Genomic DNA, 27,613 nt, shown 5'->3' with positions numbered 1-27,613 from the left:
AAATATTCTGAACCCCATTTACCCATCACCAAACTTCAAAAATGATTAAACTTTTCCAATCTTATTTTTTCTACTTTACTGCAACATACATATCTTTTTTTTCCTCCTGGAGTACTAAAATCAAATTCCAGGTAGTACAACATTTACTCACTGATACTTCAGCATGTATCTCCAACATACAAGATCTTTTTAAAGGCCTAACCATGTAGTACCCTTATCACATGAAACAAAAATAATACTTTTTAAATATTTTCCTTAATAACACCCCCCGTTTCTGGTTCAAATTTCCCCATTGTCTCAAAAAACATCTTCTTATAGTTGGTTTGTTCAAATCATTAACCAAACAAGGTCCACTCTTACAATTGGTTGATTTGCTTTACGTTTGTTGAGGAAACTGAGTCTAACATGCATTTTTTAAAACTCTCTCTGGCTGGTGTGTGGGGCGCAGGTTTTAGGTGAGAGAGTAGAAGCAGACAGAGCAGTGGGGAGGCCAGCCAGCTGCTTGGATTAGACGAGAGAGGTGGAGAGGGGTGAGAAGTTATCAGACACTGGGTCCATTGTGTAAGGAGAGGCACAAGGACCTGCTGACAGATTGGACACTGCGCATGAGGGAAAGAAAAATGTGTCAGAGAGGACCCATACAATTTTGGCCTGAGCAGCAGAGAGGCTGGCAGCATGACTGTGCAATGAGGAAGCCTGGGGGCGGGGCCAGCAACCAGGTGGCAGGTTGATTGCATTGGGCCTCTTCCAGCCGGGAGGGGCCAGAGATTTGCTGTCTTTGGAACAGACACTGAGTCTGGATTTGGATTTGATTTCACTTGCCATCCTGCCGCTGCCAGAGCTCTCTCTGCGGACTCGCTGACGAGCTCATACACTGCCATGGATTCTTATTCAATATTACATCTGCCTGAGAAATAGCTCAACAGAGAAAAGGAAAGCCAACGAGCTCATGCTCACGGGAGCCCCTGAGCTTACCATGTTATCCTGTCACCCAGAAGCAGGTGGGCCAGAGAGCGGAGGGACGGTGTGTTGGCAGCCAAGTGCAGGGCCAGCTGGAAAAAACACCCTCGGTGAGGCAGCATGTGCTCTGAAGCAGCGTCGCTGTTGGTCTCAGTGTCCGTGGGCTGCCGTGACAAATACCACACACTGGGTGGCTCAAAACTCTGAACACATCCTCTCTCCCAGTTCTGGAGGCTGGGAATCTGATCCCAAGGTGTGGAAAGAGCCAGGCTCCCTCGGGAGGGTCCTGGGAGGAAGGCTTCTTTGCCTCCCCTAGCTCTGCTGGTAGCTGGGAATTCATGGCATTCCGAAGCTCGCAGTTAGCTAACCCCAGGCTCTGCCTCGGTCTCCACGTGGACTTCAGGCCTGTGCCTCCTCTCCTTTTCTTTTACGGGCACCAGTCATATAGGATGAGGCCCTGCTCTAATCAGTATGACCTCATTTTAACTTGTTTACGTCTGCAAAGCCCTGACTGCAAATAAGGTCACGTTCACAGTTAACAGGGGTTAGGATTTCAACACATCCTTTGACGTGGGGAGCACAGGGGTCGGGGGACATAAGTCAGCCCATAACCAGAGCCAGAAAACACCAGGCCCAGAGTCAAAAGGGTAGAAGTGGGAGAGCGATTTCTCAACATTATAGTTGTTGGGGACTGAATCATCTTCCCTGCAAGACATGTTCAAATCCTAAACCCCGGTCCCCTGGGTGTGAACTCATTTGTAAATAGGATCTTCGATAATCCCATTAGGATGAAGTCCAATTGAATTAGGGTGGGCCTTGATCCTTGTCTCAGCTTGCCAAAGCTGCCAGAATGCTCTATTCCAGACATGGGTTGGCTTTTACAATGGGGATTTATTAACTGACAATTTACAATTCTAAGCCCATGAAAATGTCCAAATTAAGGCATTAACAGGAAGATACCTTCTCTGAAGAAAGGCTGCTGGCATCTGGGGCTCCCCTGTCACATGGGAAGGCACATGGCTGCCATCTGCTGGTCCTTTTGTTCAGGTTTTGTTGCTTTCAGCTTCTGGCTTCCGTGGCTTCCTCTCACAGCTTCTGTGGGTGTGTCCTTGTCGCTCAACTTCTCTAGGCTTTTCTGCCTTTAGTCCTCTCATAGAGGATTCTAGTAAAAGGATTAAGACCCACCTTAAATGGGGTGGGTCCCATCTCAATTGAAATAGCCTAAAAAAAAAATCCCACTTATGATAGGTGTGTATCCACAGGAATGGATTAAAAGAAAATGGCCTTTTGTGGGGTGCATAACAGCTTCAAACCATCATAATCCTATATGACTGGAGTCCTTATGAGCAAAGGAAATTCAGACACCAAACCAGAAATACAGGAGGAGGCCAGAGGAGATAGATGGGGCTGTGGCAGAGGCAAGGATGGATGCCAGGAAGCCACCATCAGAACCTTGCAGATCTCAGAGGAGCCAGGGCCTGCTGAGACCTGACTTCCCAAATCATGAGATGATAAATTCCTGTAGTATAAACCAACCCATCATGTGGTATAATGCTATAGCAGCCCTGGCAGACTGAGACAATACCTACTGACCTACTAACAACAACAACAAAAAAGTCTTCCTTTACCCCAGATTCTGTTTTGAAGATTTTGATCCCCAGAGGAGAAATGCTTTCACCTGAGGACACAGCTTTCCAAAAACGACTGCCCAGGGTATCCTATTAACCAAGCCAATGGGCATTAGGCCAGATTTTATCTTAATTAGAAAGGTATAGAAATGAGATATTCTTGCACCTGAGTTTCAAGGAGCGCTTCCTTCCTTTTCCATGAACACAGTCCAGGTCTCAGCTTCTTTCATCCCTTTTGGCAACCTTCAACTTGCATGGCCCACTCTGCCTTGTGTGTCCTTCCCAGTTTCCTCAATGCCATTTGGTACCAGCTGCTCAGGAGGTGGCCCCAAGGAGGCTGTCTGTGTTCTTGGACAAGGTCACCAGTGGCTCTGCCAAAATGCTTTGATGCCATATCCCTGAGGGTGCCAGAGAGGTACAGGTTGGGGGTCTGTCCTCACACTGCCACCTGGGCCCAAGCCAACGCCATGGGTCCACAGGGCCTTGCCGAGTCTTTCTTACACCAGACGCGTCTGTTTCTTTTGTTGCTCACCTGCAGACACCATCAGAATGCTCCCGACAAAAGCAGAAGCAGCATAAAAAGCATTTCCTCTTCCAGAAATTCTTAGCAGTCATCTCAAAAGTTTCTCCCTTAGCTATGGGGAGAGCTTTTACTCTCTGGTCATGGAAACGGGGACCCTCAGGGCTATCACATCTCTGCAGCACCTAAAGGACTTCAGGGCCAGCTGAGAGTGCACCTGGCTGGCTGTGTCTGGGCTCCCTCCACCCGGAGCGGGAGCAGGGCAGGTGGTATGGGGCTGCAGGCTGCAAAGCAATCCCCTTCCCAGGATCAGTTCATGGAGGAATTTACACAAGAGTTTTTCGATTCCCCTTCCTTGCCCCCCAATTTTTTCCATTTGTTGACCATCCTCCATGTATCCAGAAAGTATAGTACTTTCCTTACATGCAATCTCATCAGTGCATTAAGATGTCTAAACCAAAAAGGATTTCTGAGAAATGGGCCTCCTCTCTGCACAACAGGGCTCTCGGGTCCTTGTGTAACCTGCCCCGCAGAGTCCGTGGCAGGGTTGGTCGGCAGTTTATGTGGCCAGAACTTACACAACCACTTAACCTTTCTGGAGCTCAATTTTCTTCTGTCAAATGGGACAAATCATAGTATCTACAACAAACGATATCCGTAAAGCCTTTAGAATAGAGCTTGGCACACAGTAAGCAATCAATAAATATCCACTATCATCATCATCCTGATTGTTATTATTATTATTGTTACAACTATAAACCCACGAGTCCCCACATGGAGCACGGGTGAGTCTGATGCCACAACTCAAGTATGCTAAAGTGGTGCTTGCTTGATTCTTCCATAATGCTGCTTAGTTTTTTGGGTTTTTTCATGGGCGGGCACCGGGAACCGAACCCAGGTCTCCAGCATGGCAGGTGAGAACTCTGCCTGCTGAGCCACCGTGGCCCATCTGTTTAGCTTTTATTCTGTTTGCCCATTGCCCTGGAGGCAGAAACTTCAATCCAGCTAGTTCAGGGTGGAACTCCCTCAAGTCAGAGCCTCTCCCTTTCCCCGGGGTTGGGTCTAACTCCTGGGCCTGTGGTGCTAATGACCAGGACAGATGTGTGACCCTCGGCTGGGTCCTAGGTCAACAACTCCCCTGGGTGCCTGCATGGGGAACCTGTACCCCAGAGAGCGGCTCAGGATGAGGCCGTGTTCCCACTTCCTGGGGAAGGGCCAGTAGGGGACACCTATGTGAGAGGGAAACTTTCATTGTAAGGGCGGGGGCCTTACGGGGGGAGAGGGACCTGGTAGGACGTTTTTTAAAAATACTAACCAATGTGGTTTCCATTGTCGGTCATTTATTTTTACCCCACGATCCTTTTACTAGTCAAAGTGGGCTGTGAGGCATCCATCATGTGTCCCAGGGAAGGGGGATTAATTACATCAGAAAAGCCGAGGAGATGCTTTTTGAGGATAAAATATCCGGGCTTCTGAGTAGTAAAAGACTGGCCTTGAAAGAGTCACAGGCATTAGCTTTAGGCCATAAACACTAGGTTAGAAAGAATTTGAGATGATGGTAAAAGCCAGGTTTTCCAGCCTGAAATGAGGTACAGTTTCTCTAACTGCACAAGAGGACACCGCGGGAGTAGAATTAGAAAGTAGACAGGGAAATTCGAGTCCGGGCAGGGAGGGTGACCATGGAGTTTCGTGTTTACACTGGGACCCTTCTGAAAGAGAAAGGGCGTCCTACTGATCATGCTGGGGCCACGGACAGAAACGCAACCTGGCCCCTGCAACCCGGGACACACGTGGACCGCCTCGTGGTTCCCTTCCACATTCCCCCACTGCCTTAGTATCCTTGGGCTGCCGTGACAAGTACCACGACAGAAATCTGTTGTCTCACAGTTCTGGAGCCTGAAGTTCAAGACCAAGGAATGGGCAGGGCGTGCTGCTCTGACCCCTGGGGGCTGCCTCCTCACCTCTCCCACTTCGCTTCTGAATTTCCTCTTCTTTTAAGGACACCAGACCTATGGGATGAGGTTCCACCTTTAAAGAACCTATTTCCAAATAAGGTCACAGTCACGGGACGGGAGGGGTGGTTGTTGAGACTTGAACATGCCTCTTTGGGGGACACAATTCAATTCAGGGCCTCCACTCTTGGCCTGGATATTGGAAACCCGGAGATGAGTTCATCGTGGGAAGTCAGCAGAGTGGTCCGACAGGGAGAGAGGGTGGATGTCCCCAGCCAATGTCCACACACCAGCCAGCCAAGGAAGGGCCACTAAACAACACTGCCCCCCAGGTGGCTCGGTGGTAGCTGAGGAAGAGGCAGGCATGGGGAGGCCGGGGGTGCAGCGGCTGTGCACCCCCCGGCCTGTGAAAGGGCCAGGTGGGACAGTGGGACTCTGCGGGGGACTGGGAGAGTAGATGGCAGCAAGGGAGAAGGCAGTCCCCCACCGGGCCCCCCACCAGCGCCCCCATGCCGCAGAGCAACCAACCAGGGGCATGCAGGGGCCCCCTTCTAACACATGGAGTGGCCTGAGATGCCCTAACTTGGCTGAGACATCATTTCAGGTGTCAGGCAGAAAGGGGACTCGAAATGGAAATGAAGTGGTTACAAATTCACTGATATGTCCTGCACACTTTCCACAGACACAGAGGGCCTCAAAGAGCCTCAAGTTCTAGAGATGTAATTCTTTTTGCAACAGTTTTTTGTAGGTTTACAGAAAAATCATAAACAAAATACAGATTCCTGTGTACCACCCTTTCATGAACATCTTCCCTTAGTGTGGTACATTTGTTACAACTCATGAAAGGACACTTTTATAATTGTACTACTAAGTATAGTCCATGGTTTAAATGAGGGTTCACTGTTTATGTGTGTTTGCTTTTAAATGTTTAGTCTCATAACATAGATACAACCTAACACCCCCCCCCCCCACCTTTAACCATCTTCATTCAAGTGCTGCTAATTATGTTCACAATATCACCATCTCCAGCAGCTGTTAACAAAACTTGACAATCTTCTGGCACCTTTTTTCTTTTCACTTCTGGCGCCTTTTAAATACCAGTCTCCCTTTTAAAAATCCTACCTTAGTGTTCAGCCTGCAGAGTGTCCTATTACATTTATATGAGCATCTATTCCCAGAAAACAGACTTTGGGAAAAGCTATTTTTTAAAATTGTACTGTGGTAACATATATACACTGATATATATTTAAAATATAAGATTTGCCATTTTCATTCTTTTTAAGTGTACAATTCAGTGTCATCACTTTATAATCACAGTGCTGTGCTACCATGGCCACCAGCCATTAAAAAATTCTTTCCTCACCCCAAACAGAAACTCTGTACCCATAAGTAATAACTCCCCATTTCCCCTTCCCACAGACCCTACTTTCTGTCTCTGGAAATCTGCTTTTTCTAGACATTTCATAGTATGGAATCATACAACATTTGCCCTTTGGTGTCTAGCTTATTTCACTCAGTGTAATGTTTTCAAGGTTCAATCATGTTGTCTCATGCAGCATGGCTGAATAACCTTCCGTTGAATGTGTGTCCCATGTTTTTTCACCTGCTTACGCGCTGATGGACACCTGGTTGACTCTTGTGACTAATGCTGCTCAAATCAAGCATGTATTTGAGTCTCGGGGAGGCATTTTATTAGTATCCATGAAACCAGTAAAACAAAAATGCACTCAACCCAGCATCTTATTTCTCAGCCTCTGCCTTAGAGAAATAATCACTCAAGTCCAATAAAGGGAAGTACAAGGATTTTCAGGATTAGGTTGTTTATAATAACGAAATCTTGGAAAGACCCTGAACGTGGGTCAATAGGAAAGTGGTTAAATAAACAGTTCTATCTCTGCATTACAGGATACTAAGCAGCAAATTTTAAAGTTGTGTCAGGTTTTTATTGTTCCAAAGTGGAAAAATCCCCAAGACTGAAATTTTTAAAAAGCATGTCAAACAATACATCGGACATGTTACCATTTACATACACATACAGACATGTAAACACATACACGTAAACATATGCATAAAAAGCTGTATTTTCTGTACATGCACCTATATAAGTAAATGTAAAGAAACATAAGTCTGGAAAGCTAGCCACTAAATTGAAAACAGTAGTTTCCTCTAAGGCTGAGACTACAATTGGAGGTTGAAAGTCAAGGTGGACTTTTTTCATTTGATGGGTATTGACCCTCTTGCAGCAGCAGGTGCCACCAGGAAACAGGTGGTACAAATTAGGAATTTTTTTAAAAATATTTTTATTGACACATCTTCACACACGTACAGTCCATACATGGTGTACCATCAGTGGCTCACAATATCATCACGTAGTTGTGTATTCGTCACCATGATCATTTTTTAGAACATTTATATCACTCCAGAAAAAGAAATAAAAAGAAAAAACTTATACATCCCATACTCCTTACCCCTTCCTCTCAGTGACCACTAGTATTTCCATAATAATAATATAGACTACGTGGTCAAGTCGCTGAGTGTTGGAATAAGGAATGCGTTGTTTCCTCCTTTTGCTTATTTGTATTTTCTAATTTTTCTATAAAAATAGATATTACCCTAAGTTTTAAAAGCCTGTGTTCATTTGTAAGTAGTTGGGTGATGGCTGGAAATATGAGACAAGCACTGAAGTAGAGGTACTTTTGATAAATTAAAGAATGCAGGAGAGGGAATAAAGTTAGTGAATTGAATTTGAGGTATCTTAAGTGCGAGTTTCCTGTTGGATATTAAAAAAGAGATGTTCAGTGAATAAAGGGTAGTTTATATAATAAATAACGCTGTCATACTTGTCTATCCATCTGGAAAAATGTATAACTGACTGCTGTACTTTATACTATGTATGAAAATAAAGTTTCTCATATATTAAATTTCAAATACATAAATGTTAAATACTGAAAGAAAATTTAGGAGAGTTTTCATATAACTTTGAAGTGAAAGATGCAAAAAAAAAAAAAGAAAGAAAAGACCAACATATTTGACTACATAAAAATTAGTCACGTACAAAGGGGGAAGAACCATAAACAAAATCATAACACAAATAATAGACAGTATGATACATGAGATGGAATAATAGTTTTTATGCCTGAAATATAAAGAGCTTCTCTAATTGATTAAAAAAAGCACAAATAACTGAGTAAATGATGGAATCTTTGAAGATTCCAAGATTCCAAGACCACCTAACTCTTGTCCAACTTGAACAAATTGAGAAATGTGGGCAAAAAGTAGAGTAGATTGCAACCCAAATAACCCCGTTCATACGGAATAGTGGCTACAATAGAGGACACAGCTTAGTGTGAAATACAAATGTCTTCCTAATACTTCCTGTGAGAATCATACACAGCACCCCCTGTCTACTGCAATAGAACAGCCCCCTTCCCCCAACAGGGGCATAGTTACCCCCACCCAACAGAGAAGAGCAGAAGAAGGGGTGACAGGGTCAGCTTAGTTTCTTCACTCTATAATCAGACGAGTCTCATCACCTCTCCCGGGACAGAGTGAGTGAAGGCAGGAAAGAGTCTGGGGTATTTAGACTCCCTCATTTGGTCTGAACCATCAGGGGTGGGGAAGATGTGCTCCCTGTTAACAACAAATAATAAATGGCCAAGGAATATGAACAAGAAATTTCCATCACCTGAGAGGAAGATGACAAAGGAAGAGGGGAGGAGGATGGGGCAGGGAAATCCAAGACGGAGAATTTCCTCCCCGTCTAGCTCTATAGCCACATGCCTGAGTGGGCAGAGACAGCAGCGTAGATGACACCTCACAGAGGGACAATGAAAACCAGGAGTGGGGGAGGGTTCGCTTTTTCTTCATAGATTTTTGTATTATTTTGTTGTGACATTGAGTATACATTTCTTCTGCAGTTAAAAAAATAATCCCAATAATGAAAAAGCCATACAGTTAATTTTCTTAAAAAAAATAAAAAAAGGAAGTGGTTAGTTCCATTAAATGCCAATGCTATGGAAAGGCCAAGTACAGAACAGAACTGTGACTTTTGGATTGGATCATGATCTAAAAAGTTCTTAAAGACTTTAATAAGAGTGTTTTAGGGGAACACTGAGGCCCCAAGCTTGGTTTGGGGGAGGTGAGGAAATGTATAACAAATGAACGTGACCCTTTCAAAGAGTTTGGCTATGGAAAAAGAAAGAAAAAGATGAGATGGTAGCTTGGGGGCAACAAGGAGTGATGGATGGATTTTGATAAATAATTGTTGACTGAATAATTTAGGGGGAAAAGAAGAGGGGTTTGAGGGAATGGAGCTCCTACCGGGATAGAGAAGAAGGTATAGAGGGATCCAGTTTTATTTGATTCAACAACTATGAACATCTCTCCCATATCTTGAGCACCAGGCAAACTGCCGTGCTTCAGCAGTGTCCCCACAGAGCCTGACCTAGAGAAATACAGGCAAGAAAATGACGGTTTGGGTTGAAGGCTGATACAGTGGAATTTAAGATTAGGAGGTAGGGCTGCTCCAGATAAGGACTCTGTCCAACTATCTCTTGCTTAATGATTAGAATTGCAAAGTCAGATGAGGAAAGGAAGAAAGCTCCAGGCTGAAGTGACAGCATGAAACCTGGCAGGGAGAAGATACAGTATATCTGGGGGCAGAGAGGGAGGGTTGAGGAGGTTAAGTCAGGAAAAACAGGGTAGTTTGGACATGTTCTTGGCCTTGGTTGGCATTCTGGTGGGTGTGGACCCATTGTAAATAGGATGTCTTCAGGATGTTACTGTAGTTAAGGTATGGTCCGCTGAGTTAGGTTGTGCTGTCATTTTGATTAGTGGAGTCCTTTATAGGTGGAGTGAAAGTTGAATGGAGAGAGAAGCCATGAGAGCAATCAGAAGCTGGATGGAGGAGAAAGCAGAACATGTCACCATGTACATTGCTGTGTGAGGGAAAAGCCAAGGAACCTCAAAGATTGCTGGCCAGCCAGAAGATACCTATCCCAAGAGGAAGCAAGTCTTCTAGCCTCTGAAACCATGAACCAATAAATTCCTATTGTTAAGCCAACCCATTGTATTGTATTTGTTTTAGCAGCTAGGAAACTAAAACAGACACCATGACTTAAACTGGCATAAATCATTAACAACAGAAAGCCCACAGTAAGGTGGGCTCGACGATGTCATCAAGGCCACAGGCTCTATTTGTTTCTCCTCTGACATATTTGAGGGTCTCACTGACAAGCTTACTTTCTTCAGGGTCATGAGATGGCGCCCAGTGGCAGTCAAGTCTCCTGGCCCTTCTTCATGCCACCCTGCCATGGAATATGAGCACGTTATTTCCATCTGATTGCTCCAACTTGTGTCATGTGCCCTTTCTGGCTAATAACAGTCACCAGGTCAATGCTGATCAAGTTGGATGAATGGGTATCCAGAGTAGAGGGTGGGTTCAACTGCTTCCTAAGGGCATGGCTCTGTGATGAAGGGGTGGACATCTGAACCCAGTGGGGTTTCTGTCAAGAAAGAGGGAAGGAAGATGTGGGTTAGGTCAGCAATCAAGTGTTCACTTCAATGCAGCCCTCCAGCTACCCAACATGCCTACACCTTTTCCCATATCGTTATTTTAAAAAATAATCAGGGCTTGTATTAGGGGACGGTTTCTTAGATGTTACACCAAAAGCTTGAGCAAGAAAAGAAAAACAAAAAAGATAAATGGGACTTCATCAAAGGGCATTTCCAGGAAAGTGAAAAGACAACCTACAGGATGGGAGAAAATACTTGGAAACCATATATCTGATAAGAGTCTAACATCCAGAATATAAAAAAAACTGCTATAACTCTACAACAAAAAGACAAACAACCCAATGAAGAAATAGGCAAAGGCCTTGAATAGACCTTTCTCCAAAGAAGATATACAAATGGACAATAAGCACATGAAAACATGCTTAACATGATTAGCCATTAGGAAAATACAAATTAAAAATTTCACGCAGACTATAATGGCTACTATTAAAAATGGAAAATAATAAGTGTTGACAAAGATGTGAGAAAGAGGCACACTTGTACATTGTTGGTGGGAGTGTACAATGGTGTAGTCACTGCAGAAAACAGCTTGGTGGTACCTCAGAAAGTTAAGTATAGAATTACCATATGACTTGGTAATCCATTTATAGGTATATAACCAAAAGAATTGAAAGCAAGGACTTGAACAGATATTTGCACACCAGTGTTCATAGAGACATTATTCACAATTACCAAAAAGTGGAACATCCCAAATAGCCATCAATGGAAGAATGGATAAAGAAAATGTTGTATATCCACACAATGGATACAACACAAGGAATAAACCCTAGTGTAAATTATGGACTACAGTTAATAGTATAATTCTAACAATATTGTTTCCTGAATCATAACAAAGTTACCACACTAATGCAAAATGTTAACAATAGGGAGAGCTTTGTGCATATATGATATATGGGAACTCTGTGCTTACTGCACAATTTTTCTGTAAACCTAAACTGTTCCAATATGAATTTTATTAAAAAAAAAAGTCACAGCTTCCTAAGTACATTTCCACAGCCTCCTCCTAAAGAGAGCAAGGAACACTCTTCCAGCTTTTGCACTGTAGGTCCTGGATCTCTGGGAGATGTGCAGTGTCCTCCGTTCAGTTATTTTGATCATCATATATTTCTTTAGATTCCACTGAGAATGTTTTCTGAAAATTTCAGCTAAAATATGCTCAAATTCTTTATCTCATGTGTTTTAAGGTCCTTCCCTTCCCTTCTTTTCTTTTCGAAGGGTATTAGGGGAAGAATTATTGCCCAGGGCCAGGCGTCTTGTCATATTGAAAGAAAGACAGATCTACATGGGCCTGTTATTCACCTCGAAACAATATCCACGTGGCCTCTTCCCCTCTCTCCTGGGTTACTTGGGCACCATTGGTGTCTTCCCTGCAGCACATGGCATGCTTTAGGTTTGTGGGTCCCGATGTCCTCTGAAATGGTAGGAGGGAGACGGCTCCACCAGCAGTCAAGGCAGGGGCATCTTTGTACATTCCTTTGATTTCTGATTTGGTGGAAACCCAGAACTAGAGGCCAGGCCCAATAAATAGAGAGCCAGTCCTGTGCCAAGGGTGGGTGTGGGTCTGGAGGTTGGGCTTTGTCGCCATCTTTTGCTGCCCTGACGCAGAAACGGCGTTAGAGCAAAGCCTTGCGACCTGCAAGCCCCCTCCGTGGTGGCCTGGGAGAATTCCCCACCCAGCTGGCACCCTCCCTGACAGGCGACCGCTGCTAGAAGCTTACTTCTGGACTCTCTCCCACCGCTGTGGCCTTGGACTGACGCTTGGCTTTACAGTGGGAGAAAGGGCCCCAAGTGGAACATTCCAGATCTTTTCTCCTGCCAACTCAGGCCCCTATTTCCTCTCCCTGAGTTGGAAGCAACTATTGGATACACCGTAAGTCCTGGATCTCTGGAGACAGGCAGGCTTCTCCACTCTGCATTTTGATCATATGTTTGTTGTTTATTTTACTTAGAAATAGAAGCAAATTTTCATATCTTTTTTTTTGAAGAGGTATTAGTGGGATTTTTTTTCCCCAGAAGTTCTGCTTCTTAACTTTGCCACATTGTGCAGCTCACTCCAGAAAGGGAGTTGCAAGTTGATTCCCAGAATTTTATTTCAATTTAGGACTAATGTTTTGTATTAGATGATATTTCCTGAAGTCTATGGTAGGAGGTTGGGAAATTTTGCTAGATTCTGTGTTGGATGATGTTTTCTTTGGTTTATCTTGTTTTATTCTTTCTGTCCTGTCAAAGGTGATTTGGTACAGCTGCAAATACTCTTCTTTCTTTCCTGGAAGTCCCAAGTCCACTCTTGTTGGATGACAAAATTTGCTTACCCAATTTTGAGCTGGCATAAATTTAGGTGATTTCCAATTTTTCATCATGATAAAAATGCTGCAAAAATCATATACGTATATTTGTGCACATATCTCTGATGATGTCTTTCATAAATTATTGCATTTTTCAATGATGATAAGGAGTGCAACTGTATTTCACCCCTTCTTAGCACTGTCCTCATTTCTCAGTTAAGTGGTTATGAGTTAAGCCATCCTAACAGTCCTCTGCTGTATTGGGGAACACCGCTGGCACCTACTCTTTCCACCAGGCCGATGTCAACACAGAGAGATGAACCGCTGCACCTGTCACCACGGCTGGTCTCAGGGGGAGGGTCGCCATCCTCTCCTCCACTCTGTCCCCACACCCTTGGCCTGGTCCTTGTGTCCTCCCCCCCACCACTTCTCTCCCGGTGCCTTCTACTTACTTGCTTTCATTTTCAGCTGTGCTTCTCCACACACCTCGAAAGTTTTGAGATCCATTTCCTGGTTTGTGAAAATCACTGCACAAGAAGCATCTGCTTCTAAGCACCCTACTCTGCAAAATAAAATATCATGCACAAACGCAGAGTGGGAGAGAGAGATCCCTGATATGTCCCTGTCAGAGGCAGAGAGGAATGATTTCATGTTTCTCAAACTCCATCACTGAAGACTACCTGCATGAAACCCTAAGAGGTACTTGTTAAAATCAAAATTCCTGGCCTTCCCCTCCCACCTACTGCATTAAAATCCCTGGGGGGAGGGAATCTGAGCCTGTATTTTGATATTCATTAAAATGTGCAAACTTCTATAACACAGGAGGATTTTTCTATCAATGTTCTATTCTGAGTGAGCTGACACGGCCATCTCTCCCTATCAGGTCTGTACAATAAAAACTCTGTGAAGCATTTTCTAAATGGACGGTACTACTGACACAGTCTACACATAGAGTGAACCCCTTTTCTAATTAGAATGGCCATAGCCCAAATACCCTTAAAGAGAGGGATGGAAAGATCAAAAGTGATGGTGGAGTTACACAGAGAAGGTAGGATTTAACAAACGAGTATGATTGCTGAATTGTTAAGTTGATGTTTCTTTTAGTCTCGAGTGTCTTAGAGCAGCTAGAAGTAAAATCTAAAATTGTGAACTGTAACCCACACCAAACTCTGAAATATGTTCTACAACTAATTGCTGTGCTGTGCTTTAAAATTTATTGCTTTTTTGTATATATGTTATTTTTCACAAAAAATAAAAAGAATTTTTTATTGTGATGATAAAAAATTAGTTAAGCCTTTTAGCCGTCTATATTCTGGAGAAGCTAGAAGAAAAATCTGAGAGGATGGTATGGTAGCCCATGACAAACTCTGGGATCTGTCTTGTAACTACTTGTTGAAGAGTGCTTTGAAAACGATTGCTTTTTTCTTTCTTTGCTTTGCATATATGTTATATTCTACAATAAAAAAATTATGTATACATATATAAGAGAATAAACCCCTTTCCAGTAAGGTGGTGCAGTCGAGATGACTGGCTTGCCATAGCTGGCCCCATCCTCCTTCCCAGCTCCCTGCAGTTGGGCCAGGGCCATGTGACTTATCCTGGCCAATGGGCTGTGAGCCGTCCACACTCTGCACCTGCTGCTGTGAAGTTGGAAATCATGTGTCACAAGATAGAGGAGCCAATGTCAGCTTGAGCCTCTGATTGCTTCATGGGGAAAAATCCCTGCCAACCTTCAATGGACATGAGGCATGAGCAAGAAACAAGTCTGTGAGAATTTAAGATTATTTGTCACTGCAGCAAATTTAGTCCTATTCTGACTAATACTACTGAAACTCTATTTTTGATTCATGCTTCAAGGCACCTGAGTGCCTTTTGCTCACTTAGAGCTAAGTTACAATAAGAAGTTTTCAGTTCTGGGTAGGTCATGGTGGCTCAGCAGGCAAGAATGCTTGCCTGCCATGCCAGGGGACCCGGGTTTGATTCCCGGTGCCTGCCCATGTAAAAGAAATTTCCAGTTCTATAAGTCTAAGCTTGATTATCAGAATACTGGCCTCATAAAATCAGCTTCTATCTTTATAGCACATTTTACCTCATTTGAATTTGTGTAAATGAGAGTTAAAATTTTTTTGTGGGGTGACAGGTGGGTACTAGGAAATCTAATCATTTGGAAAAAGTAAATGAGGCAAAAATGAGTCACCCAGTGAGTGTCTGACCAGAAGAAAGAACCCCAAATTTGCTCAGCTACAGGGTTCGAAAATAATTCACTTTTTCCTTATTCATATCCCTACTCAGCCATGACAAGAATCCTCAAATCTCTCTTAAAATCAAAATGCTTATGTACTTTAAACAATATACATTTTGCACCAGTTGACATTAGTTATTTGTAACTCACGATATCAGCTATTTAGTTATTTGAAGCTATTATTTGTTCCTCTGCAGTTAACAAAGGAATTGAGCAAAGAAAAGCTTACTGATTTTCTTTTTTTAATTTCCTCTTCATGTATGCAGTGTTTGGGCTCCATGTAAAGTCATTTTTAAAATATAAGAAAACCTTCTGATTTCAATAGTCTAACCTTTGTTTCATCAAAGGCCTATTAGTGCCTCTTAATTTCTTACATGTCCAACAAGTGAGGAAAGAATCTGAGCTCACATTCAGCTCCTTACACACTCTTGCTACTTATTTGATTGTATAATATTAAGCCCTATTTGATTTGAGTCAGCCTAAAGTGGCTGCCAGTAATGTAATTTGGCACTCAAAATCAAATATTAAAATAAGATATAAAATGAAGTGACTCTTCTATAAGTATAAACCAGACACAGAACTTGTAATCTGTTCTAATATGCCTCTTTACAAAGCTCAAATCCAAAGAAAACCTTAGAAGGAAATATGGATGCATTTTTTCTTTCCACTATAAAGTAAGGTGGCTGTGCTGGTTTGAAAGGATGTATGTACCCTAGAAAAGCCCTGTTTTAATTCTAAGCCTGTGCTAGTTTGAAAGGAAGTATGCCCCCTAAGAAAAGCCATGTTTTGATATAAATCCCATTTATAAAGGTAGAATAATCCCTATTCAATACTGTATATTTGAAACTGTAATGAGGTCATCTCCCTGGTTGATGAGATTTAGTTAAGAATGGTTGTTAAACTGGATTAGGGGATGACATGTCTCCACCCAATTGAGTGGGTCTTGATTAGTTTCTGAAGTCCTATAAAAGAGGAAACATTTTGGAGAATGAGAGACTCAGAGAGGGCAGAGAATGCTGCAGCACCACGAAGCAGAGAGTCCACCAGCCAGTGACTTTTGGAGATGAAGAAGGAAAACGCCTCCCGGGGAGCTTCATGAAATAGGAAGCCAGGAGAGAAAGCTAGCAGATGATGCTGTATTCACCATGTGCCCTTCCAGCTGAGAGAGAAGCCCTGACTGTGTTCGCCATGTGCCATCTCACTTGAGAGAGAAACCTTGAACTTCATCGGCCTTCTTGAACCAAGGTATCTTTCCCTGGATGCCTTTGATTGGACATTTCTATAGACTTGTTTTAATTGGGACATTTTCTCGGCGTTAGAACTGTAAACTAGCAACTCATTAAATTACCCCTTTTAAAAGCCATTCCGTTTCTGGTACATTGCATTCCAGCAGCTAGCAAACTAGAACAAATCCCATTTTGTAAAGGCAACCATTTCTTCTAACCCCAGTTCAGTACTGTATGTTCGAAACTGCAATTAGATCATCTCCCTGGAGATATGACTCAATCAAGAATGGTTGTTAAACTGGATTAGATGATAACATGTCTCCACCCATTTGGGTGGGTCTTGATTGGTTTACTGGAGTTCTATAAAAGAGGAAACATTTTGGAGATGGGAGATTCTGAGAGAGCAGAGCAGAACGACATAGCCACGAGAAGCAGAGTCCACCAGTCAGTGACCTTTGGAGATGAAGAAGGAAAACGCCTCCCAGGGAGCTTCATGTAACAGGAAGCCAGGAGAAGCTAGCAGATGACAGCATGTTTGCCATGTGCCCTTCCAGATAAGAGAGAAACCCTGACTCTGTTCACCATGTGCCTTTCCGGATGAAAGAGTAACTCTATGTTCGCCATGTGCCTTCTCACTTGAGAGAGAAACCCTGAACTTCATCGGCCTTCTTGAACCAAGGTATCTTTCCCTGGATGCCTTAGATTGGACATTTCTTTTATTTTTTTTTTATTTTTAAAAATTTATTTGTTAATTTAAAAAAAACAAATAAAAATCAACATATATAATCAGTAATTCACAATATCATCACTTAGTTGCATATTCATCATTTCTTAGAACATTTGCATTAATTCAGAAAAAGAAGTAAAATGAATGCAATAAAGAAAAAAAAAAGATTATGCCTACCATACCCCTTACCCCTCGCTTTCATTGATCACTAGCATTTCAAACTAAATTTATTTTAGCATTTGTTCCCCCTATTATTTATTTTTATTCCATATGCTCTACTCATTTGTTGACAAGGTAGATAAAAGGAGCATCAGACCCAAGGTTTTCACATAGATTGGACATTTCTATAGACTTGCTTTAATTGGGACATTTTCTCAGCCTTAGAACTGTAAACTAGCAACTTATTAAATCCCCCTTTTAAAAGTCATTCCGCCCTTGGTATATTGCATTCTGGCAGCTAGCAAACTAGAACAGTGGTTTATCGTGGTTTTGAAATGGTTGTCTTCTTCTAATTTTCTTGGTGAATTTCATACAAACCATTCTAGAATGTCCGAGGCAGAATCTACCTTTGATACCCCTCCTCTAAAACAGCTTCAGAATAATTTCTGTGTGTCTGGATGGGGGTGGGGGTGGTGGTACAGCTGAGCCTTGATGGGGTTAAAAGGTGTTGAGTTCGGGTCATGTGGGGAGGGGAGAAAGAAAAAGAAGGGCAGGGGAGATTACAGCTTCCAAAAGTCACCCCTTCCTCACCTTGGGCTACATTTTCAGGTTATCACATGAGGACAGTAGATAGAATGTAAGTAGAAGAAAGGGGATGGATTAGTTTGGTGGAAACCTGAGCCAGGTGCAAGACTGGAGGCAGTACAATTGAAGGCAGGCAACAGGGACAGACCCGCTCTTCCTATCCACCTGCGGAGAGGCAGGGCACTGGAGGCAGGAGGGGAGCAAGGCGAGTGTAAATGGCCTCCTCCACCCCCCTTTCTCTGACTGCTATGATCAGAGCTTGCCCAGCAGGCCTTGGTGCAGCCTTGAGAAGCTTCTGCCAACACCACAGACAGACAGCCTCATGAAGGGCCGAGGTAAGTTCTCCCTCTCAGACTGGCGGTACGGCGGTTCTTCTTACCAAAGGGTCTTCTGACCACAAAGGGCACAGGTCAGCACTCCCAGGACTCCTGCAGGAGGAGGACGTGGCCCTGCAGCTGTGGGTGGGCGGCCAGCAGGCAGCTCTCGGTGGTTGGCATTCTCGGGAACTGTCCCACGGAATAGAAGGGCCTCCCCCAAAGTCACCCCACCTTCCGGGTGGCCCACATCCAAGGACTGATTGGCCTATCCTTTCACTCAAAAGGGACAGCTCGGAAGGGCTGCCCCAGGTTCAGAGCTCATCGGGAAAGGGTGGGAGGGAGGAGGAAGAGGAGAAGAGGAAAGAGGAGCGAGAAAGGAGATGGGTGGGTGTGGGGAGAGAGAGAGAAGGAGAGAGAGAGAGTCATTTCGAAAAGAAATGATTGGAGTAAAAGCCCCTGAGACGCAGAAATCTCAGATTTGATGAAAGTGTCTGTAATTTGTGTGCAACTCTTTTAATAAATTCTGTTGTCTCCTGATGGAGATGTGACTACAGACATGTCAAATAACAAACCAACAAATAAAAAGCAAGAGTGAAAGTGCTGACCTATTTTTCATGAAGTCTATTTTCTTACTAATTTGTTCCTCCAGAAAGCAACTGTTTAAAGTTGAGTAATAGCTACATTTCTGTAATACACTCTGAGGAAAGAGAAAAGAAAAGGAAGGAAGAAATATACAATATTAGTAGCAAAAAAAAAAAAGCATGTTCAATGTTACTTTAAACGGGAAACAGTTTGGTCTCTCACCAAAAGGGGAAAAACATGCAGGAAGGCATGAATGAATAAATCAGAGAGAAAAAAATAACATTCTCATTGTACACACACACAAATTAAGCTAGGTAAGAGAACTTATTAAGAGCATGTACGTTAGTTTATCAAAGCATAACACTTGGGGAAGAAGTGGAAAACGCTGTCTGCTACTCTGATTATGATCTTGCACAGAATTTTTAAGGCCCTTAGTAAAACAAATGGCAGCTGCTCTTCCAGCCTACGTGGGCCCTCATTCTATTCTGTGAGTGAACCCAGGGTGTTAACTCATAGAGGTGGCGAGAGAGTTCATTAAGAAACCTCTGGAAGATGGTTTCCATATGCTTGCTAGCCATTCAACAAAGATGCAGATGGCAAATTCTGTTACAAATTTTGTGTATTTTGTGGCTACAACTTCAAAGGCTGTCCTTTAGGTACTTATATTTGGTTTAAAATAGTTAAATGTAGACTCTTCTTTCTAAAAGACTCTTAACTCACTGAGTTTGAATGGAACCTTTTATATGTATGCTAATCTCCATACAGGTATTTTTATTCTCACCTTTCAAGCCCCACCTGTGTAAAGAGGTAAATGCTAAGCCTGGTATTAGCGACATAAGGCTAAGTACTATCCTTGCCTTCTTGATCCATCTTTGCAGCACACCCACTCACCGAGGTTGTTTGTGACGTGTACTCTGAGCATGGAGTTTGGGTATTTTTCTATCTTTATATCAATCATGTCTGTTTTGGAATGGGAGCCTTTAGAGGGTGGCTTTCGGTTTGCTAAAGCTGCTGTAATGCAATATACCAGAAATAGGTTGGCTTTTACAATGGGGATTTATTAACTGACAGTTTGTATGAAAAGTCCATGAAAAGTCCCAATCAAGGCATCAACAGAACAATACCCTTTCAGAAGACAAGCTGCTGGTATCTGGGACACCTGTGTCACATGGGAAGGCACATGGCTGGTGGCTGCTGGCCCTTCTTTCCCAGGAGACATTGCTTTCAGCTCCTGCTTCAGTGGCTTCCTCTCTGTTTTGCGTGTGTCCTCTCTCAGCTTCTCCGGGAGATTTTTCTTTAAACTCCTCTGGGTGCTTCTCTGAATGTCATCTCTTGGCTTCTTTGTGGCTTTTATCCTCTTATAAGGGACTCTTATAAAGTAGGAGGATCAAGACCCACCCTGGGGCAGGCTTCAACTGAAATAACCTAATCAAAAGGTCCCACCCACTACAGATCTGCACCCATGGAATGGATTAAAAGACATGGTCTTTTCTGGGGTCCGTAACAAGTTCAAACAAGCGCAGGTGGTCTTAAAGATGAGTCTACACACAAAACATCTAAAAATAAAATTTAAAAAAGGTATATCTACAGATTCATTGATATTCCATCCCTGAAGAGATGGAGCTTAATTCCCCTCTCCTGGAGCGTGAGCTGGATCTAGGGACTAGCTTCCAGTGGGTAGAAAACGGCAGGAACGAGGAGATGTGACTTCTGCAATTAGGTTATAAAAAACTTCCCCTTTGGAGGGCAACTGAGTGGGTCGTGGCTGCAGCAGTCCCCTGATGCCCAGGGCCTGGTGGCAGTGGCAGCCTCGCACCAGCGCGGCCAGCAAAGACCTGCAGGTAGGTGACAGCAGAGACCTAAGCAGGCCGTCTTTATCCAGAGTTGTATACATACAGCATCCTGGAGTCCACTATGAATGGGCAGTTGTACCAAAGTTTAACTTGGGGAAAATATTCGGCGAATTCCCATTCATAATGAAGATATTACTTAGATGAGTTAGTGCTAATGATGCAACGAGCTTTCAGAGGAAACCTTCTGGGTCAAGTTGAAGTTACAGTAAAGCATAAAGATGAAGATGGAGATCTCCTCACAATTTTTGGTAGTTCTGACCTCTTCTTTGCAATTCAGTGTAGTAGGATACCGAAACTGACATTGTTTGTTAATGGCCAACCAAGGCCCCTTGAATCAAGCCAGGTAAAATATCTCCATCGAGAACTGATAGAACTTCAGAATAAAATTGTTTATTGGATGGCTTGGAACCACCCGGAGAACCAGGACCTTCCACCAATATTCCTGAAAGTGATACTGTTGATGGTAGGGAAGAAAAGCCTACTGCTTCTGATTCTTCTGGAAAGCACTCTGCTCAAGTTATGGCTGCAAGTATGTCAGTCTTTGATCCTTTAAAAAAACAAGATGAATCAATAAAATGTCATGTCTGCATTTGGATTAACAGATGACCAGGTGTCAGGGCCACCCAGCACTGCTGGTGACAGCACTGACAGCACTGCTTCCTTTTCCTCAGCAGCTCACCCACCAGGACTTCAGCCACAGCAGCCACTACATACAGGAGCTCAGACACAAGCAGGTTAGATAGAAGGTCAGATATACCAACAACAGGCTGGCTATGGTGCTCAGCAGCCTCAGGCTCCCCCTCAGCCCCCACAACAGTATAGTATTCATTATTCAGACCACAGTCAGCAGACTGGACCCCAACCACAGCAGCAGTCCCGGGGATATGGCCAGCAACCAACTTCCCAGGCATCGGTTCCTGCCTTTTCTGGTCAGCCTCAGCCACTGGCTGCTCAACCACCACAGCACTACCAGGTGAGCAATTATCCTCCACCAAGTTATACCACCCAAACTTCTCAGCCTACTAATCATACCCTGGCCCCTACTTCACAACCTGGAATTGTCCAAGCCAACCTGGGGCCCATCAACCAAGACCAGGTGTGGTAGTTAGGTTCAGGTGTCAACTTGGCCAGGTGAAGGTGCCTAGTTCTGTTGCTGTGGACACGAGCCGATGGCATGTGAAGTTCATCTGTCACTGATCACATCTGCAGTTGGCTAAGGGGAGTCCTTGCTGCAATGAATGATGTTTGATGTAATTAGCTGGATGCTTAAATGAGAGAGGTCAAGGCAGCACAGCCCAAGCAGCTCTGCATACTTCATCTCAGTACTTGCTGCTGGCCTTTGGTGATGCAGAAAGGAATCACCCTGGGGAAAACCGCTGGAACCCAGACATCTGGAGAGAAGGCCAGCAGAGATTGTCCTGTGCCTTCCTATGTAACAGAGAACCTCAGATGAAAGTTAGCTGTTTTTCCTCTGCAGAACTATACATTTTAACTAAATAAATCCCCTTTTATTAAAAGCCAATCCATCTCTGGTGTGTTGCATTCTGGCATGTTTGGCAGACTAAAACACCAGGTTTTACGGCACTTCCTGGGAGTACCATGACCCCTCCTCCAAGTGGCCTAAACCTTGTGCATGGAACTGCCCTCCCTTCAGTCAGGACCATACCCAGCCCGGACCTGGTTATTGATAAGGAGACTCGGCTACACTGATAAATGTAGCTGCTAGCTATTTGCCTCCCCAAAGACACCAATACTGCTATTTCATTTTCATTTGTATTGAAGTTCAGAAATTTAGAAAGCAGAACATTTTTTAGATCAATATCATTGTTTCTGTTAAATGAAAGTATAATTTGTTGGATCATGAAAAAAGACTAAGATGAATTTTTTTTCCTCCCCTGTTTTAAATTATAGCAGCTTCTTAGTTATTTTATTTTGGAACACTACGCTTAAATGTGTGTAAAATGGTTGAGTTTCTAGCTTGCTTTGTCCAAAGGATATTAAAATGTTAGGTTAAGGTTTAGCTATCTTACTTGGCTTTTTACTATTAACATGATGTACTAAAATAGATCCCTTTAAAAAGACAACTAGATATTATGTATACAATGTAGCATTGATAGGCTAATAAAGATGACTGAACCCCACCCCCCACCCCCGAATAAAACCCTGCAGCTTCTGTTTGGCCCTTTCCCTCTCCCTCCCATCCACCTCCGCCTTAAATCATTCACTCTGGAGTAGAAAGTCCTGGAGAGAGGAGAGTCAGCCTACTGCTGGTGAGGACACATGGCACACGGACAGCCCATGTAGAGGTCCACACAGCCCAGAGCTGAGGCCCCCAGCCCAAAGCTGCGTGAGTGAGCTGGGAAGCGGGTCTCCTTCTGTCAGCCTGGAGCGGGTGGCCGGCCCGGCCCACACCTTGACTGCAAGCTCAAGAGAAACCTCAGCCTGGTAGAACCAGCCAAGGCCTTACCAGGCTCCTGACCCACCACAACTGTAAAATAATAAATCGTTACTTTAAGCCACTAAGTTTGGCATGTGCTTTAATTTGTACGCTGCCAGAATGCAATATACCCAGAAAGGGAATGGCTTTTAAAAAGAGAATTTATTAAGTTGCAAGTTTACAGTTCTGAAGTTGTGAAAATGTCCAAAATGTCCAAATTGAGGCATCCAGAGAAAGATACTGTTCTAGTTTGCTAGCTGCCAGAATGTAATATACCAGGAATGCAATGGTTTTTAAAAGGGGGGATTTACTAGGTTGCTAATTTACAGTTCTAAAACTGTAAAAATATCCAAATTAAAGCAAGACTATATAAATGTCCAATCTAGGGCACCCAGAAAGCAGACTCAAAGCTGGAGTTAAAATAATCTGACTCACAGAGGTTTGTGGCATTGGCTAGTAAATTATGCGGTACCTAGAAAGACAATAGATGGGCAGTCTACTAAATTCTTGTTCGAGCTATATAAGCAAAAGTGTTCTAGGTCAAGTGAACAGAAGTCTAACTTGAATTACAAAAACCAGAGTCATGGTCCTTTAATCAATTTCCAGACTTGAGACAGTTTACAGACCCAGAGCCCCTTGAATGAAGGGGAGGCCAGGTCCCTATGGGGGAGAACCCTGTTACACTGCCACAAATTTATACTGTTAATCTTCCTCCAAGCCTTCCCCAAGGAGACCGACAGCTTTTACCAGGGTAACTGTGCATTGGGGAAAAGGAAATGATCAGATATTTCGGGGATTATTAGACACTAGTTCAGAATTATTATTAAACAATAATTCCAGGGGACCCAAAACGTCACTCTGGTCCACCAGTCAGAGTGGGGGCTTAGAGAGGTCAGGTGATCGATGGAGTTTTAGCTCAGGTCCGTCTCACAGTGAGTCCCGTGGGCCCCCAGACCCATTCTGTAGTTATTTCCCCAGTTACAGAATGCATAATTGGGGTAGACATACTGAGCAACTGGCAGAATCCTCACGTTGGCTCTCTAACTCATGCAGTGAGGGCTATTATAGTGGGAAAAGCCAAGTGGAAGCCACTAGAACTGCCCCTACTTAGCAAAGTAGTAAATCAGAAATAATACTAGTTTCCTGGAGGGATTGCAGAGATTACTGCCACTCTTAAGGACTTGAAAGATGCAGGGGTGGTGATTCCCACCACATCCCCATTCAACTCTTCTATTTGGCCTGTGCAGAAAACAGATGGGTCTTGGAGGATGACAGTGGATTACTGTAAGCTCAACCAGGTGGTAACTCCAATTGTAGCTGCTGTTTCAGATGTGGTATCATTGCTTGAGCAAATCAGTACATCCCCTGGTCCCTGGTATGCAGCTATTGATTGGCAAATGCTTTTTTCTCAATAGCTGTTAGTAAGGGCCACCAGAAACAGTTTGGTTTCAGCTGGCAAGGTCAGCATTATACCTTCACTGTCCTACCTCAGGGGTATATCAACTCTCCAGTCCTATGTCATAATCTTGTCCGCAGGGAACTTGATAATTTCTCCCTCCCACAAGACATCACACTGGTCCATTTTATTGATGACTTCATATTAATTGGACCTAGTGAGCAAGAAGTAGCAACTACTCCAGACTTACTGGTAAGGCATTTGTGTGTCAGAGGATGGGAGATAAACCCAACCAAAATACAGGGGCCTTCCACCTCAGTGAAATTTCTAGGTGTCCAGTGGTGTGGGGCATGTCAAGATATCCCTTCTAAGGTGAAGGAAAAGTTGCTGCAACCAACCCCTTCTACAACCAAAAAGAGGCACAACGCCTAGTTGGTCTCTTTGGATTTGGGGGACAACATATTCCTCATTTGGGTGTGCCACTCTGGTGATCAGAAAAGCTGCTAATTTTGAGTGGGTACCTGAACAAGAGGAAGCTCTGTGACAGGTCCAGGCTGCTGTGCAAGCTGCTCTGCCACTTGGGCCGTATGATCCAGCAGATCCAATGGTGCTGGAAGTGTCAGTAGCAAATAGAGATGCTGTCTGGAGCCTTTGGCAGGCCCCTATAGGAGAATCACAATGCAGACCTTTAGGATTTTGGAGCAAAGCCTTACCGTCTGCTGCACATAACTACTCTCCTTTTGAGAAACAGCTTTTGGCCTGCTACTGGGCTTTAGTAGAGACTGAACACTTAGCCTTGGGCCACCAAGTTACCATGAGACCTGAGTTACCTATCATGAGCTGGGTGTGGTCTGACCCACCAAGCCATAAAATTGGGCATGTGCAGCAGTGCTCCATCATAAAATGGAAATGGTATACACAAGATAGGGCCAGAGCAGGTCCTGAAGGCACAAGTAAGTGCCTTACATAAGGAAGTGGCCCAAATGTCCATGGTCTCCACACCTGCACTTTACCTTCTCTTTCCCAGACCAGAGCTATGGCCTCTTCAGGAATCCCTTACAGTGAGTTCACTGAGGAAGAGTAAACCTCAGGCCTAGTTTATAGATGGTTCAGCATGATATGCAGGTATCACCCAAAAGTGGACAGCTGCAGCACTACAACCCCTTTCTGGGGTGTCCTTGAAGGACAGTGGTGAGGGGAAATCCTCCCAGTGGGCAGAAATTCGAGCAGTGCCCCTGGTTGTTTATTTTGCTTGAAAGGAGAACTGGCCAGAGGTGTGTTTGTATACTGACTCATGGGCTGTTGCTAATGGTTTGGCTGGATGGTTGGGGACTTGGAGAGACCATAATTGGAAAACTGGTGACAAAGAGGTCTGGGGAAGAGATATGTGGATAGACCTTTCTGAGTGGGCTAAAAACATGAAGATATTTGTGTCCCATGTGAATGCACACCAGAGGGTGACTTCAGTAGAGGAAAGTTTTAATAATCAACTGGATAAGATAAGCCATTCTGTGGATACCAGTCAGCCTCTTTCCCCAGCAACTCCTGTCATTGCCCAATGGGCTCATGAACAAAGTGGTCATGGTGGTAGGGATGGAGGTTATGCATGGGCTCAGCAACATGGACTTCCACTCACCAAGGCTGACCTGGCTACAGCCACTGCTGAGTGCCCAATCTGCCAGCAGCAGAGACCCACACTCAGCCCCCGATATGGCACCATTGCCTGAGGTGACCAGCCAGCTACATGGTGGCAGGTTGATTACATTGGACCACTCCCTTCATGGAAGGGGCAGCGATTTGTTCTAACTGGAATAGACACATACTCTGGATATGGGTTTGCTTTCCCTGCACGCACGCAATGCTTCTGCCAAAACTACCATCTGTGAGCTTACAGAATGCCTTATCCATCGTCATGGTATTCCACATAGCATTGCTTCAGATCAAGGAACACACTTCACAGCAAATGAAGTGCAGGAATGGGCACATGCTCATGGAATTCTCTGGTCTTACCATGTTCCCCATCATCCAGAAGCAGCTGGATTGATAGAATGGTGGAATGGCCTTTTGAAAACTCAATTACGGTGCCAACTAGGTGGCAAAAACTTGAAAGGCTGGGGTAATGTTCTCCAGGAAGCTGTGTATGCTCTGAATCAGCATCTACTGTATGGTGCTGTTTCTCCCATAGCCAGGATCCATGGGTCCAGGAACCAAGGGGTGGAAATGGGTGTGGTGCCACTCACTAGTACCCCTAGTGATCCACTAGGAAAATTTTTGCTTCCTGTCCCTGCTACCCTGAGTTCTGCTGGTCTACAGGTTTTAGTTCCAAAACGGGGTGTGCTTCCTCCAGGAGAAACAATAGTGATACCACTGAACTGGAAGTTAAGATTGCCACCTGGTCACTTTGGGCTACTTATGCCTCTGGATCAACACACCAAGAAGGGGATTACATTATTGTCTGGGGTTATTGACCCTGACTATCAGAAGAAAGTAGGACTGCAACTACATACTGGAGGTAAAGAAGAGTTTTCTTGGAATACAGGAGATCCCCTGGGGCGTCTGTTAGTACTACCATGCCCTGTGATTAAAATCAATGGAAAATTGCAACAACGCAATCCAGGCAGGACTACTAATGGCTCTGAAACTTCAGGAATGAAGGTTTGGGTCACCCCACCAGGCAAAGAACCACGGCCAGCTGAAGTGCTTGCTGAGGGGAAAGGGAACATGGAATGGCTAGTGGAAGAAGGTAGTGATAAATATGAACTTCCACCACATGATCAGTTACAGAAACGAGGACTGTAATGCTGTTTTGTTCATGTTATACTATTTAAGTTGTAAGATATGAAGTTTAAGAATGAATGTTGCCCAAGGATTTGCACCCTATTCTGGAGAGATTTAATGTGTTTCCAGTTATATGCAGGACAGTTGAGTATTGTCAGGTAAAAGAAAAAAAATACGTGCTTATTTGTTTTCATTTGGAAATTAAGTATGGTCTAAGGTGACATATATATATAGGTGCCAAGTTGACAAGGGGTGGACTGTCATGGTTAGGGACAGGTGTCAACTTGACCAAGTTGTGGTACCTGTTTATCTGATTGGGCAAGCGCTGGCCTGTCTGTTGCAATGAGGACATTTCATAGGATTAGGTCATGATCACGTCAGCTACATCCACA

General features: G+C 43.9%; 1 protein-coding gene and 1 pseudogene across 1 annotated transcript in view; both read left to right on the top strand.

The window, feature by feature from the left end:
• The window catches only part of LOC143679887 (protein TFG-like), a 149,079-nt pseudogene extending 126,781 nt beyond the window's left edge, over window positions 1-22,298 (top strand).
• The window catches only part of ANKRD26 (ankyrin repeat domain containing 26), a 1,272,391-nt gene that overhangs the window by 1,190,770 nt on the left and 54,008 nt on the right, over window positions 1-27,613 (top strand). The window lies entirely within an intron of this gene.

This window comes from Tamandua tetradactyla, chromosome 1 (assembly GCF_023851605.1).
Source record: "Tamandua tetradactyla isolate mTamTet1 chromosome 1, mTamTet1.pri, whole genome shotgun sequence".
NCBI classification, from domain to species: domain Eukaryota; kingdom Metazoa; phylum Chordata; class Mammalia; order Pilosa; family Myrmecophagidae; genus Tamandua; species Tamandua tetradactyla.
This window is presented reverse-complemented; position numbering and strand designations above follow the sequence as displayed.